This window comes from Ranitomeya imitator, chromosome 3, assembly GCF_032444005.1.
Source record: "Ranitomeya imitator isolate aRanImi1 chromosome 3, aRanImi1.pri, whole genome shotgun sequence".
Classification (NCBI taxonomy): domain Eukaryota; kingdom Metazoa; phylum Chordata; class Amphibia; order Anura; family Dendrobatidae; genus Ranitomeya; species Ranitomeya imitator.
This window is the reverse complement of record NC_091284.1, coordinates 567,836,822-567,853,701: the sequence shown is the minus strand read 5'-3', so window position 1 is coordinate 567,853,701 and position 16,880 is coordinate 567,836,822.

Sequence of the window (16,880 nt, the reverse complement as noted above, 5' to 3'; positions counted from 1 at the left end):
TAAACAGAACTGGTGATATTTGAGGTCCGTATATGTGTAGCATCCTTATGTACATATGTGACTATCGTGTGACATCTGTGTATTCATTTGCTCTCAGTGTTTCACATTTGTGTATCATCTGTCTGCCATCTGTGTGTCTGTGTGACACGAACACACAGACACGTACATCTGAACGCCATTCACCTCGCTGACGTCACACTAGCGGTGATGTCAGGGAGGTGAATGGAGTTAATCAGCTATGAACTTTGCTAATCTTATTCACATCACCATGAGACACTGAAGCTGTGCTATGACATGCAGATCAGTGTCTCTGCTGGATGGCAGGCAAAACAGTCACAATCAGCCTGGCATCTAGATGTAGCAGAGCTAGACTCGTCAAGGAAAAAATGGATTATCTTCACGCCGGACAAGTAAAGGATATGGTTTCTAAACAGTAGAAACCCCCCACAAATGACATTATATTGGAACTTAGACCCCCCCAAGGAACTTATCTAGATGTGTTGTGAGAACTTTGAACCCCCAAGTATTTTACTACAGTTCATAACGCAGAGCCGTAAAAATAAAAAATCATTTTTTTCCTACAAAAATGGTTTTTCAGCCCCCCAAATTTTTATTTTCCTAAAGGTATCAAGAGAAGTTGCACCCTAAAAGTTGTTATCCAATTTATCCTGAGTACGCTGATACCCCATATGTGGGGGGAACCACTGTTTGGGCGCATGGCAGAGCTCAGAAGGGATGGAGCGTTATTTGGAATGCAGACTTAGATGCATTGGTCTGCAGGCCTCAAGTTGCATTTGCAGAGCCCTTGATGTACCTAAACAGTAGAAACCCCCCACAAGTGACCCCATATTGGAACCTAGACCCCCAAGGAACTTATCTAGATGTGTTGTAAGAACTTTGAACCCCCAAATACTTCACTACAGTTTATAACGCAAAGCCGTGTAAATAAAAAATAATTTTTATTTTCCCAAGGGTAACAAGAGAAATTGGACCCCATAATTTGTTGTCCAATTTGTCCTGAGTACGGTGATACCCCATATGTTGGGCTAAACCCCTGTTTGGGTGCACGGGAGAGCTCGGAAAGGAAGGAGCAGTGTTTTACTTATTCAATGCAGCATTGGCTGGAATTGAGATCGGAGAGCCCCTGATGTGCCTAAACATTGGAAACCCCCAATTTTAACTCCAACCCTAACCACACCCCTAACTCCAGCACAACATAATCCTAATCCCAACCATAACCCTAACCCCACTCCTTACCCTGACACACCACTAACTGTAAATGTAATCCAAATTCTAACCCTAGCCCCAACCCTAACCCTAGCCCTAACCCTATCCCTAACCCTAACCATAGCCCTAACCCTAACCCTAGCCCTAACTCTAACTCTAGCCCTAACTCTAACTCTAGCCCTAACCCTAACCCTAGCCCTAACCATAATCCTATCCCTAATCCTAATGGGAAAATGGAAATAAATACATTTTTTATTTTTTTTTATTTTTCCCTAACTAAGGGGGTGATGAAGGGGGGTTTGATTTACTTTTATACCATTTTTAGTGGATTTTTATGATTGGCAGCTGTCACACACTAAAAGACACTTTTTATTGCAAAAAATATATTTTTTTCGTTACCACATTTTGAAAGCTACCCTCCTCCCTGCACGATGCTTCCCTATACCGCCGGAACACTGCGATCATGTTTGATCGCAGTGTCCCTGGGGTTAATGTGCAGGGGGGTCCGTAACTGCTCCTGGCACATAGTGCCGGATGTCAGCTGCAATAGTTAGCTGACACCCGGCCGCGATCGGCCGCGCTCCCCCCGTGAGCCCGGCTGATCACACTGGACGTACTATCCCGTCACTGGGAATTAAGTCCCAGGTCATCTTGATGGGATAGTACATCCAATGGGATTAAGGGGTTAATGCTATTGAAGTCATTACCCCGTCATTGAGGAGCGGAACGCTGGATAAAAAAATTCTGCAGAAGGAACTTAGATGGATCCTTAGGATGAACACTGTTTCTCCTATGGGTCTTAATGAACAAATGAATTTTGGGTGCTTTATTTGATTCAAAAAAAAAGGGAAGAAGCCAGCACTGCTTATGGTCAGAACGCAATAACTGAAGTGCAATTGCACATAAATTCTAACTGTATTTCAAATATGAGACATTTAGCAAACAATTGATCAATTCTTTGAGCTACCCCGCCACTTCACGGCAATCTCATAATGGGGCAGTCCTAATCTTCGTATTTTATTTACGTTGTGCCATTATGGCTTCCTGAATGTATAAAAAAAAAAGGACCACATTAAATGCGAACTGTACCTGGAGCATTTTCAGAATCACTCCCTTGGTGCCAGGAAAGGCAAGCGCAGGTAAAGGCCGATCAGGTCCAGTGCGGACATTTCAGATCTGGCTTCCACACTGCCAAACCCGCACCAAAGATGAAGGGTGAGACAGGCTGAGACACAGGTGCACAATTAACTTGAGCCTGAGGCGGGGCAGGGCTGCTGTGTGTGTGCACAGCAGCCTATCAATCACAGTGAACACAGAAAGAACGGCGCACATAACCCAGCGTGCGCGGCAACAGTGGTGGTCAGCCACATACCAATGCAAAGCAAAAATAAAAGGAAGAAGCCAGCACTGCTTATGGTCAGAACGCAATAACTGAAGTGCAATTGCACATAAATTCTAACTGTATTTCAAATATGAGACATTTAGCAAACAATTGATCAATTCTTTGAGTCAGTCATATGAACCCCATTATGCCTTGGAACTCACATTCTGGATGGGCCCCAGAAAATCCACTTCACAATATGCATTTTGTACTCCTGTACTCCTTTGTTTTACACATTGGCAGCAAGGCCAGCCCTGCTGCATAGTCAGTCATACGCACCCCATTACGCCTTGGAACCCACGTACTGCACGGGCCCATGAAAATCCACTTCACAATATGCATTTTGTACTCCCGTACTCCTTTGTTTTACACAGTGGCAGCAAGGCCAGCCCTGCTGCATAGTCATAGGCACCCCATTACACCTTGGAACCCACATACTCAATGGGCCCAGGAAAATCCACTTCACAATATACATTTTGTACCCCCGTACTCCTTTCCTTAAATACATATTGTCAGCAAGGCCAGCTCTGCTGCATAGTCCATTATATGCACCATATTACGCCTTGGAACCCACATACTGGATGGGCCCAGGATAATCCACTTCACAATATGCATTTGCACTCCTGTACTCCTTTGTTTAACACATTGGCAGAAAGGCCAGCCCTGCTGCATAGTCATATGCATTCCATTATGCCTTGGAACCCACATACTGGATGGGCCCAGGAAAATCCACTTCACAATATGCATTTTGTACTCCCGTGCTCCTTTCTTTTACACATTGTCAGCAAGGCCAGCTCTGCTGCATAGACAGTCATATGCACCACATTACTCCCTTGAACCCACATACTGGATGGGCCCAGGAAACTCCACTTCACAATGTGCATTTTGTATTCCTGTACTACTTTGTTTTACACATTGGCAGCAAGGCCAACCCTGCTGCATAGTCAGTCATATGAACCCTATTACGCCTTGGAACCCACATACTGGATGGGCCCATGAAAATCCACTCATATTTTTTAATGGTATGATGGTTCCCTCTTTGCAGAATTATTTACAGGAGAATTTGGCAATTTTATGTGCCATGTTTTAACACTAAGGTTGAGATACGGCTTTTAAAAAGTCTAATACTTGCAATACAACGCAATTTTATTGCAAACTAAAAAATTCAAGGAGTAGTATGATTTGAATAGTGTGAGTGCATACACTTTTGCATATTTTAAAACACAAAGGTTAATAAGTACATATAAGGATTAAATTAATATAGTGATTACATATATATGAAGATTACCTACATACAGTACAATTAGATAATCACCAAGAGGCTTTTAAACATCATCCGTCTGGAATATCAGAGACGCAACACCAAGACAAAGAACCCCTGGGAGATTATCTACACTGCATGGGCATCCTCAATTATGCAGGTATCAGCACACTGTACCCCAGTTTTGGCACCTGTCCTAGGCTGCCGTCACAAAAGCAGTATTTGGTCAGTATTTTACATAAGTATTTGCAAGCCAAAACATGGAGTGGGTGATAAATGCAGAAGTGGTGCATGTGTTTCTATTATACTTTTCCTCAAATTGTTCCACTCCAGGTTTTGGCTTACAAATACTGATGTAAAATACTGACCAAATAGTGCTAGTGTAATGGCAGCCTTAGTCACATTTCTCTGGTCTTATATAGTGATTTACACTATGTAGTAACTCTAGTTTCACCAAGACCTTCAAGTGGCCACTTTTCAAGCTTGAATGAAACTGAGATATCTGTTATGAACTGGTGATTCAGAAACACAATGGACCTGGTGGTTAAGAGCACACAAAGTGACCTGATAGTTACTAATAACATAGGACGAGCTCTGAGACGTGGGAACTCTGCTGACCGCAATCCCTAATCCTATCACACCACACTAGAGGTAGCCGTGGAGTGCACCTGACCAGACCTAGGCGCCTCGGGCACAGCCTGAGAAACTAGCTAGCCCTGAAGATAGAAAAATAAGCCTACCTTGCCTCAGAGAAATTCCCCAAAGGAAAAGGCAGCCCCCCACATATAATGACTGTGAGAAAAGATGAAAATACAAACACAGAGATGAAATAGGTTTTAGCAAAGTGAGGCCCGACTTACTGAATAGACCGAGGATAGTAAAGATAGCTTTGCGGTCAGCACAAAAACCTACAAACACCCACGCAGAGGGTGCAAAAAGACCCTCCGTACCGACTAACGGCACGGAGGTGCTCCCTCTGCGTCCCAGAGCTTCCAGCAAGCAAGAAAAACCAATATAGCAAGCTGGGCAGAAAAAGTAGCAAACAAAAGTAACACAAGCAGAACTTAGCTTATGCAGGGCAGACAGGCCACAAGACGATCCAGGAGAGAGCAAGACCAATACTGGAACATTGACTGGAGGCAAGGAACAAAGAACTAGGTGGAGTTAAATAGAGCAGCACCTAACGACTTAACCTCGTCACCTGAGGAAGGAAACTCAAAAGCCGCAGCCCCACACCAGCCGAAGTACCACTCATGACCACAGGAGGGAGCTTGACCACAGAATTCACAACAGTACCCCCCCTTGAGGAGGGGTCACCGAACCCTCACCAGAGCCCCCAGGCCGACCAGGATGAGCCAAATGAAAGGCACAAACCAGATCAGCAGCATGAACATCAGAGGCAAAGACCCAGGAATTATCTTCCTGACCATAACCCTTCCACTTAAACAGGTACTGGGGTTTCCGTCTCGAAATACGAGAATCCAAAATCTTCTCCACTATATACTCCAACTCCCCCTCAACCAAAACTGGGGCAGGAGGATCAACGGTTGGAAGCTTTCATAGGAATATAACGAGACGACAACCAAACCAAATCCCGAAACGTTGAGCCTTCTCCTGGGACAATGTCAAATTGTCCACTACGTGAGTCCAAATCTGCTGCAACCTATCCACCACAGTATCCACACCAGGACAGTCCGAAGACTCAACCTGCCCTGAAGAGAAACGAGGATGGAAACCAGAATAGCAGAAAAACGGCAAAACCAAAGTAGCCGAGCTGGCCCGATTATTAAGGGCGAATTCAGCCAAAGGCAAAAAGGACACCCAATCATCCTGATCAGCAGAAACAAAACATCTTAGATATGTTTCCAAGGTCTGATTGGTTCGTTCAGTTTGGCCATTTGTCTGAGAATGGAAAGCCGAGGAAAAAGACAAATCAATGAACATCCTAGCACAAAAGGCTCGCCAAAACCTCGAAACAAACTGGGAACCTCTGTCAGAAACAATGTTCTCCGGAATGCCATGTAAACGAACCACATGCTGGAAAAACAATGGCACCAAATCAGAGGAGGAAGGCAATTTAGACAAGGGTACCAAATGGACCATCTTAGAGAAGCGATCACAAACCACCCAAATGACCGACATCTTTTGAGAGACGGGGAGATCCGAAATAAAATCCATAGAGATATGTGTCCAGGGCCTCTTCGGGACTGGCAAGGGCAAAAACAACCCACTGGCACGAGAACAGCAGGGCTTAGCCCGAGCACAAATCCCACAGGACTGCACAAACGAACGCACATCCCACGACAGAGACGGCCACCAAAAGGATCTAGCCACCAAATCTCTGGTACCAAAGATTCCAGGATGACCAGCCAACACCGAACAATGAACCTCAGAGATAACTCTACTCGTCCATTTATCAGGGACAAACAGTTTCTCCGCTGGGCAACGGTCAGGTCTATTAGACTGAAATTTTTGCAGCACCCGCCGCAAATCAGGGGAGATAGCAGACAAAATTACCCCCTCTTTGAGAATACCCTCCGGCTCAGGCAAACCCGGAGAGCCGGGCACAAAACTCCTAGACAGGGCATCCGCCTTCACATTCTTAGAGCCTGGAAGGTACGAAACCACAAAGTCAAAACGGGAGAAAAACAGCGACCAACGAGCCTGTCTAGGATTCAACCGTTTGGCAGACTCGAGATAAGTCAAGTTCTTGTGATCAGTCAAGACCACCACGCGATGCTTAGCTCCTTCAAGCCAATGACGCCACTCCTCGAATGCCCACTTCATGGCCAACAACTCTCGATTGCCAACATCATAATTACGCTCAGCAGGTGAAAACTTCCTGGAAAAGAAGGCACATGGTTTCATCACCGAGACATCAGAACTTCTTTGCGACAAAACAGCCCCTGCTCCAATCTCAGAAGCATCAACCTCGACCTGGAACGGGAGCGAAACATCTGGCTGGCATAACACAGGGGCAGAAGAAAAACGATGCATCAACTCCTGAAAAGCTTCTACAGCAGCAGAAGACCAATTGACCACATTAGCACCCTTCTTGGTTAAATCAGTCAACGGCTTAGCAATACTAGAAAAATTATTGATGAAGCGATGATAAAAATTAGCAAAGCCCAGGAACTTTTGAAGACTCTTCAGAGATGTCGGCTGAGTCCAATCATAAATGGCCTGAACTTTAACAGGGTCCATCTCGATAGTAGAAGGGGAAAAAATGAAACCCAAAAATGAAACCTTCTGAACACCAAAGAGACACTTTGACCCCTTCACAAACAAAGAATTCGCACGCAGGACCTGGAACACCATTCTAACCTGCTTCACGTGAGACTCCCAATCATCCGAGAAGACCAAAACATCATCCAAGTATACAATCAGGAATTTATCCAGGTAGATGTCATGCATAAAGGACTGAAATACTGATGGAGTATTGGAAAGCCCGAATGGCATAACCAGGTACTCAAAATGGCCCTCGGGAATATTAAATGCTGTTTTCCATTCATCGCCCTGTTTAATACGCACAAGATTATACGCACCACGAAGATCTATCTTGGTGAACCAACTAGCCCCCTTAATCCGAGCAAACAAATCAGACAGCAGCGGCAAGGGGTACTGAAATTTGACTGTGATTTTATTTAGAAGGCGGTAATCAATACAAGGTCTCAACAAACCATCCTTCTTGGCCACAAAAAAGAACCCTGCTCCCAATGGCGACGACGACGGGCGAATATGACCCTTCTCCAAGGATTCCTTTACGTAACTCCGCATAGCGGCGTGCTCAGATACAGACAAATTAAACAGTCGACCCTTAGGGAACTTACTACCAGGAATCAAATCGATAGCACAATCGCAATCCCTATGCGGAGGTAGGGCACTGGACTTGGGCTCATCAAATACATCCCGGTAATCCGACAAGAACTCTGGGAGCTCAGAAGGGGTGGATGATGAAATAGACAGAACTGGAACATCACCATGTACCCCCTGACAACCCCAGCTGGACACAGACATAGATTTCCAATCCAATACTGGGTTATGGACTTGTAGCCATGGCAACCCCAACACGACCACATCATGCAGATTATGCAACACCAAAAAGCGAATATCCTCCTGATGCGCAGGAGCCATGCACATGGTCAGTTGGGTCCAGCACTGAGGCTTATTCTTGGCCAAAGGCGTAGCATCAATTCCTCTCAATGGAATAGGATACTGCAAGGGCTCCAAGAAAAACCCACAGCACCTAGCAAAGTCCAAGTCCATCAAATTCAGGGCAGCGCCTGAATCCACAAATGCCATGACAGAATAGGATGACAAAGAGCAGATCAAAGTAACGGACAAAAGAAATTTCGACTGTACCGTACCAATGGTGGCAGACCTAGCGAAACGCTTAGTGCGCTTAGGACAATCGGAGATAGCATGAGTGGAATCACCACAATAAAAACACAGCCCATTCCGACGTCTGTGTTCTTGCCGTTCAGCTCTGGTCAAAGTCCTATCACCCTGGCACAGAGCCAGCAAATTTTTCTCTGCCTGATCCACTGAATTAGGTTCATCATACAGCAATCCGAGCGCCAGAAAAAACGCATCAATATCGCATAATGCAGGATCTCCTGGCACAAGAGAAAATGCCCAGTCTTGAGGGTCGCCACGTAATAAAGAAATAATGATCTTAACTTGTTGAACTGGGTCACCAGAGGAGCGGGGTTTCAAAGCCAGAAACAGTTTACAATTATTTTTGAAATTCAGAAACTTAGCTCTATCTCCAGAAAATAAGTCAGGAATAGGAATTCTAGGTTCTAACATAGATTTCTGAACCACAATGTCTTGAATATTTTGTACTCTTGCAGCGAGATGATCCACACAAGAAAACAGACCTTTAATGTCCATCACTACACCTGTGTCCTGAACCACCCAAATGTCTAGGGGAAAAGAAAGACAAAACACAGTGCAGAGAAAAAAAAATGGTCTCAGAACTTCTCTTTTCCCTCTATTGAGAAGCATTAGTACTTTGGGCCTCCAGTACTGTTATGAACTGGTGATTCAGAAACACAATGGACCTGGTGGTTAAGAGCACACAAAGTGACCTGATAGTTACTAATAACATAGGACGAGCTCTGAGACGTGGGAACTCTGCTGACCGCAATCCCTAATCCTATCACACCACACTAGAGGTAGCCGTGGAGCGCTCCTGACCAGACCTAGGCGCCTCGGGCACAGCCTGAGAAACTAGCTAGCCCTGAAGATAGAAAAATAAGCCTACCTTGCCTCAGAGAAATTCCCCAAAGGAAAAGGCAGCCCCCCACATATAATGACTGTGAGTAAAGATGAAAACACACACACAGAGATGAAATAGGTTTTAGCAAAGTGAGGCCCGACTTACTGAATAGACCGAGGATAGTAAAGATAGCTTTGCGGTCAGCACAAAAACCTACAAACAACCACGCAGAGGGCGCAAAAAGACCCTCCGTACCGACTAACAGCACGGAGGTGCTCCCTCTGCGTCCCAGAGCTTCCAGCAAGCAAGAAAAACCAATATAGCAAGCTGAACAGAAAAAATAGCAAACAAAAGTAACACAAGCAGAACTTAGCTTATGCAGGGCAGACAGGCCACAAGACTCCTGGCACGTGGAGACGCGTGCCAGGAGTGTCCATTCGGATTGCGGTGGGTAATCATTCATTATGCGCTCTGTTCTCCTTGCACTGTTCTTTGTGGCGCTGTGCCTGTGTTCTATCATTTAGCTACCGATCATTAGACTCTCTCAGGCGGCAGCGCCCAGCACTTATACTGGAGTCTATTGGACGATGTGTGTGAGCCGATTACTCTGTGCGGCTATTATGTTGGTCACACCGTCCGTATACCCCACCAGTTTATATTAACTATCTGACCTCCTGTCACACGTCTCCTGCCATGTTTGTGCAGCACTACTTTTAGACCCTTATCTGTGTTTTATCGCTTTACACCTGTTGTTATTTTAATAATAAAGTTTATTGATGGTTTCTACAATCTGACTAAACATCATCTTTTTTCGGAGATATACACAAGACGATCCAGGAGAGAGCAAGACCAATACTGGAACATTGACTGGAGGCAAGGAACAAAGAACTAGGTGGAGTTAAATAGAGCAGCACCTAACAACTTGACCTCGGCACCTGAGGGTGGAAACTCAGAAGCCGCAGCCCCACACCAGCCGAAGTACCACTCATGACCACAGGAGGGAGCTTGACCACAGAATTCACAACATTTATCATGGAGTCATTAGATGAGGGGCCATAAACCCCTAGAAAATAAAAGCCACAAATATTTAGATCAAACCACCACAGGCAGAGTTTCAGTAATCCTTAATGTTTTGCAATGACACACAGCAAACATATAGAGGCTTAGAACTGTTTGTGAAGTGAATAAACAAACAAACATTTATCTAGATTGTGTCACTATGAGCATTGTCTGTCACATCTGTAAATGTTTTTCAAGAAATGCAGCTATGTGATTGTCTGAATGCATTCGGAATAGAGTATTTTAATCTTGTTTACAAATCGCCATTTGTATATTCGCCATTTGTATATTTGAAGCAAGCAAAAGTTATGGCTCTCAAGGAGAGAAACTAATATAGTGGACAAAGCTATATTTTTAATGAACTACTGATCCAAACTAACAGCATTGCTTTATCAAATTAATATGAAGTGTATTGTGTCCAATGTGAGCAACCAGGCGACACAAAAAGGAGTTTTTTAAGTGAGCTCTTTAAGGTACACAAATGTTATGAAGTCTTTGCCAACAAGGATGTGGTTTCACCATTGTGGGGTACCTTTTTTAAAAATATACTATTGCCATCACAGCCCCCCTTGCCCAAACGTCACCAGCCTATAACAGTACAAGGCACGTTAAGAAGTAGACCCAATGTAGTGGTGTGTGTCTCTGAGACTTGTAATGCAGTGCATGATCTGCCAAACAATTCCCCAATGGGGGTACCTTTTTTAACAATAGACTAGTGCTATCACAGCCCCCTTGCCCAAACTTCACCGGCCTATAACAGTACAGAGAATGTTCACCCTGGTGAACTAGTGGCACTTAAACAAGAGACATTGCAGGAGACAGAGTTAAGAATTAGATCCAATGTAATGGTGTGTGTCTCTGAGACTTGTAATGCAGTGCATGATCTGCCAAACAATTCCCCAATGGAGGTACCTTTTTAAAAATAGACTAGTGCCATTGCAGGCCCCTTGCCCAAACTTCCCCGGGCGGGCTGTAACAGTACAGAGCATGTTCACCCTGGTGATCTAGTTGCTGATAAAGGACACATTGCAGGAGACAGACTTAAAGCCCAGTGTAATGTAATGCCCAATTCCTCAATGTGGGGTCCTTTTTTTAAATTAAATAGTGCCATCACAGCCCCCGTGCCCAAAATTCACTGTACAGAGCACGTTCTCCCTGGTGATCTAGTGTCAGTTAATGGACTCACTGCAGGAGACAGAGTTAAGAAGTAGGCCCAATATAATGTAAAGCCCAATTCCCCAATGTGGGGTCCTGTTTTTACTTAATAAAATAGTGCCCAAAATTCACCGGCCTATAACAGTACAGAGCACGTTCACCCTGGTCATCTATTGGTTCTAGATGATGAGGATGGGGATAAGGAGGAGGATAACAACAAACAGACCAAATCTGGAAGAGTATACCCATGTGTGGTTGTGAAGAGGTGCATGAGAATACCCCTCCCCAAAAGAGAGAATGTATTTGAGGTTATGTTTCACTGTTTTCACTTGGTGGTGTACAGAAGTCTTTCCCAATCCAGCCCTTGTTCATTTTTATAAGACTCAGCCTGTCAGCATTTTCAGTTGACAGGCGGATGCGCTAATCTGTTATAATTCCACCAGCGGCACTAAAAACCTGCTACGACAGAATGCTAGCAGCAGGGCAGGCCAGGACCTCCAAGCCATAGAGAGACAGTTTATGCCATGTGTCCAGCTTCGATACCCAATAATTAAAAGGCACAGAGGAATCACGGAGGACATTTGTATGATCTGCAAGGTACTCCCTCACCATCTTCCCAAACATTGCACTTCTTGTGACAGCACCCCTTACCTCTGTGCCATCACGATAGGAAGGTCTGAGAAAACTGTCCCAGAACTTTGCCACTGTTCCCCTGCCTGAGCTGGATTGCACTTTTTTCTCTCTCGCTTGGACTCCTTGGTTGTACAACAAACTCTGACGTCTGCTATCAGCGTTCTCACATGTGAATTTTCTAAGTAATTCCCTACAAGGGCCCTCTGGAACTGCAATATTTTAGTACACCTCTCTGCCTCTGGTCCATGTCCTCACCAACAGGATGACTGACCATGCTGTCCTCCTCATCCTCCTCCTACTTGTCCTCAGGCCATCCCCGCTGAACAGACGGTATGACAGCTGTGTTTGTAGTACCATCTATAGCGTATGAAAGTAGCTCCTGTTCTTCCTCCCCCTCATTGACTACCAATTCATGTTGAGAAAACATGAGGCTGGGCTGAGTGTAATCCCCCTGTATGATTCCTTGCTCCATGTCCTCTTGCTCTGCCTGCAATGCATCCTCTTTAATTGTGAGCAGAGAGGTTTTCAGAATGCTGAGAAGTGGGATGTTGGTGCTGATATGGCGTCATCACTGCTCACCATCTTGGTGCAGTCCTCAAAATTTTTGGCGGAAGGTACATATGTCGGACATCTATGTCCACTCCTGAGGTCTTATGTGTGGAGTCTAAACTGAATATTGACAGCCTTGTTGATGTTGGTAGTCAACAACTGCCCTCTTCTGCTCACAAATCATTTCCAACATAAGCAGCATAGAGTTCCAGCATGTGGGGACATCACACACCAGCCGGTGTGCTGGAAGCTGCAAATGCTGCTGAAGCACTGCAAGGGCGGCTGAAGCTGTAGCTCACTTTCTAAAATGGGCAGACAGACGGTGTACTTTCACTAGCAGATCCAGCAGCTCCGGGTAGCTTTTCAAAAAACATTGAACAACAAGGTTAAGCACATGGGCCAAGCAAGGTACGTATGTGAGCTCACCTTGCCTCAGAGCAGGCACCAGGTTATGACCATTGTCACACACGAACATGCCTGGCTGTAATTTCAGCGGTGTCATCCAAACATGACTGCTCTTTCAGAGCGGTCCACAACTCTTCTGCATTGTGCTGTTTTTCACCTATGCAGATTAGCTGCAGCACAGCCTGTTGCCACTTGTTTAAGGCAGTGCTGCTGTGCTTCCAGCTTCCGACTGATGTGTTGATTTCAGAGATGGAGGATAAAGACAGGGAGATGGTGCAAGAGCTGTAGACTGTGAGGGCAACCCTGATTGACGTAGGGCCAGCAATCCTCAGCATGGGGAGGATATGTTCCATCCCAAGGTCCGACTGCGTCCCAACTTCCACTATGTTAACCCAGTGTGCCGTCAGGGAGATGTACCCTCCCTGCCCACAAGCACTTGTTCATGTGTCCGTGGTTAGGTGCTCTCTCCCTTTAACAGCATTGTTGAGGGCATGGGTAAAGTTGCGGGACACATGCTGGTGTATCGACAGTACGGCCCCCCGGGAGAAATAGTGGTGACTGGGGACCGAGTACCTTGGGACGGCCACCACCATTAGGTAGATAAGAGAAATATTAGAATTTAGGACTGTGGCCTGTGGGGCGTTGGTGGGGTTTTTCCGCTTGCGTTAAAGAGACTGGATTATTATGCTGGGACAAGGACTTGGACCGGCTTGATGATGGTGCTGCTTGTCTGTGGGCCACAACAGGTGCAGGGCTAGAGGCATCTTCACAGGCATGGTGTACTGGGGATTGACTTCTCTGCAAAACAGTCGAATAAGCAGTGGTGTGACCTGCAGGCAGTGGTCGTGGAGCCTGGGGATCGGCCCAGAAAGTCAGATGCTTTGCTGCCATGTGCCTGATCATGCTGGTGGTGGTCAGGCTGGTTGTTTTGCTACCCCTGCTGAAGCGCACATGGCAGGTGCTGCAAAAAGCCTGTTTGGGGTTATCGGCAGAGTCTTTAAAAAATAACCAGACTCGGGAAGATCTAACAGTTGGAATGGCAACATCCCTCATGTTGGTGTTACAGAGAATGGATGCATGCCTTCTGTCTGTGGCCACCACACTACTTCATCCTGCCTGTTGTGATGATATGCTTCCTTCCCCATGTGTGCTGCTGCCCTCGCTCTGCATGTCCTCCTGCCAGGTTGGGTCAGTCACTATGTCATCCACCACCTCGTCTTCCACATCCGCACCCTGCTCCTCCTCCTGACTTTCTAGCAATTGTGTCTCATCATCGTCCACCTCTTCTGACACTTTCCCACCATCGCCTTTGTGTGACCGGGGCTGGTCAAAGCTTTGGGCATCTGTACATGCGAACTTATCTGTCCCCACTTCAAGTTGACCCGCTGAGAGTTCAAGATCTTGAAATGGAAAACTGAACAGCTCTTCAGAGTGTCCAAGTGTGGGATCAGTTGTCTCAGGGTACTCAGCATTGTGGGAGGAAGGAGGATCAGGGTGAGGAATATCCCGGCCGCATTCACGGCTACTCAGACTTGACCTTATGGAAGACATGGTGGTGGTGATGGCTAAGTGACTGAAATCATTATCCACTATCCAATCAACAACCGTTTCACACTGCACTGGCTTCAATAGTGGTGTGCTGCGGTCATCTAGCAACTGGGACGGAAGGTCGAGCAAGAAGATGTGGGTTTTTTGTTGTTGCCCACTTTCACTTTCGCCACGGCCTCGTCCTCTACATGCACCATCATCATCACGTCCACTTCCCCATCCCTTACCCCTTGCCTTGCCTATTTTAAATGGACTACTGCACTATTTCAAATGCTGAACACAAATATATTTATTAGTAGTGAAATAATATCTGATCAGTATGCCTGCAAATCTACGATTTTTAAAAGCTAAACACCAGGCAGACCTTGGCCTGATATAACAGACTGTATTCAATTTTGGGGGGCTTTTTTATGAAGTAAATTTCTGCAAAACAGTGCTGTATAGAATTAGAGTATCACAGCAAAAAAAGGGGTACACTGGTCTACAATAACCAAACTAAGAGAATGCAGATATATGCGGGCAGTCATGGAAATATCACACTTGCAAATTTGTGGCCTTTTTATATTTTTTGAAGTAAAATAGTGCTGTATAGAATTAGAGTATCAGACAGCAAAAAAGGGGTCCACCAGTCTACAATGACCAAACTTGGAGCACGCAGATATATGAGGGCAGTCACGGAAATACCACACTGGCAAATATGTGGCCTTTTTATATTTTTTGAAGCGAAATAGTGCTGTATAGAATTAGAGTATCAGACAGCAAAAAAAGGGGCACACCAGCCTACAATGCCCAAACTTGGAGCATGCAGACATATGAGGGCTGTCACGGAAATACCACACTGGCAAATATATGGCCTGTTTTTTCCAAGAAAGATCCCACGCTCGAGGTCATTTGAGGACATCCAGCAGAGGGCGCGTCACTGCGACTGAAGGTAACTATAAGTCATTGACCTACATTACCTTCATTCCCCCGGGTTTTACAGGCATGAGCACAGCTGCATTATAGCAGAGCTCCTGCCTGTAAAATATGTTAACCCCTTCAGATGGATTTACATCGTGGGACGTTACAGATCAACGGAAGGTATGTATATTGTTGGTTTATTATTTTTAATTTGTTACAGAGCGAGTGTCTTCAGGTGGATTGAGAGAGCAATAAAATATTAAAACAACCTGTGTGTTTATTCCATTAAAATACTTTTTAATAATGTATAATTGGATTAATAATGGATAGGTGTCATAATTGACGCCTCTCCATTATTAATCTGGCTTAATGTCACCTTACAATAGCAAAATGACATTAACCCTTCATTACCCCATATCTCACCACTACACGGGAGTGGGAAGAGAGTGGCCAAGTGCCAGAATAGGTGCATCTTCCAGATGTGCCTTTTCTGGGGTGGCTGGGGGCAGAGGTTTTTAGCCAGGGGGGGCTAATAACCATGGACCTTCTCCAGGCTATTAATATCTGCCCTCAGTCACTGGCTTTACCACTCTGGTGGAGAAAATCGAGCGGGAGCCCACGCCAATTTTTTCTGCGATTTAACCCTTAAATTTAATAGCTACAGCACCCAAATTTTGCACATACACACTACTAACATTAGTAGTGTGGAATATGCAAAAAAATGGGGATATGACATTGTTTACTGTATGTAAACCATGTCTCATATCATGTCGGGTTTAGGAAGGAGAAATAAAAAGCCGGCAATTGAATTACCGGCTTTTCAACATTATCGCGCTGAAGTAAATATAAATATATATATATATGTCTCTATGACATATATATATATATATATATATATATATATAAAAATGAAACCCGACTTTTGAGTAAAGATCGCCGACCACCGACCCGATCCCACAGTGGGATCGGGTCGGGTTTCATGAAACCCGACTTTGCCAAAAGTCGGCGACTTTTGAAATTGGCCGATCTGTTTCGCTTAACCCTAGTGTTCAGCAGATGGCCACAGGATGCTGGGGCAGTGGAAATGTGTTCTGTTGAGTGACGAATAAAGCTTTGTATCTTCCAGTCTGCTTGCAGTTTTGGGTGTGGTGAATGCCAAGAGAACTTAGCTTGCTTTACTGCATTGTACCAAACGTAAATTTTGGTGGAGCAGGATTAATGCTGTGGGATTGTTTTCTTAGAGGACAACTGTATTTATTGAACGTTTTGGGAACAGCTTGAGGAAGTGTGGAAGAAATTGACTGGCCCACACAGAGTCCTGACATCACCCCTATTGAACACTCCTAGAATGAACTAAAACAGACAATCGAAGGCAGGCTCTTTTACCTAACATCAGTGTCTGACACACAGGCACACTCCAAAACGTTATGAGTGCTGGAGATTCTGATAGTATTAATGCTATTATATATCAGCGACCACAAGTCAGGGCTTTCGGCAATACTGGAAGGCTAATTAAGTATTAACACTTCAAATATTTCAGT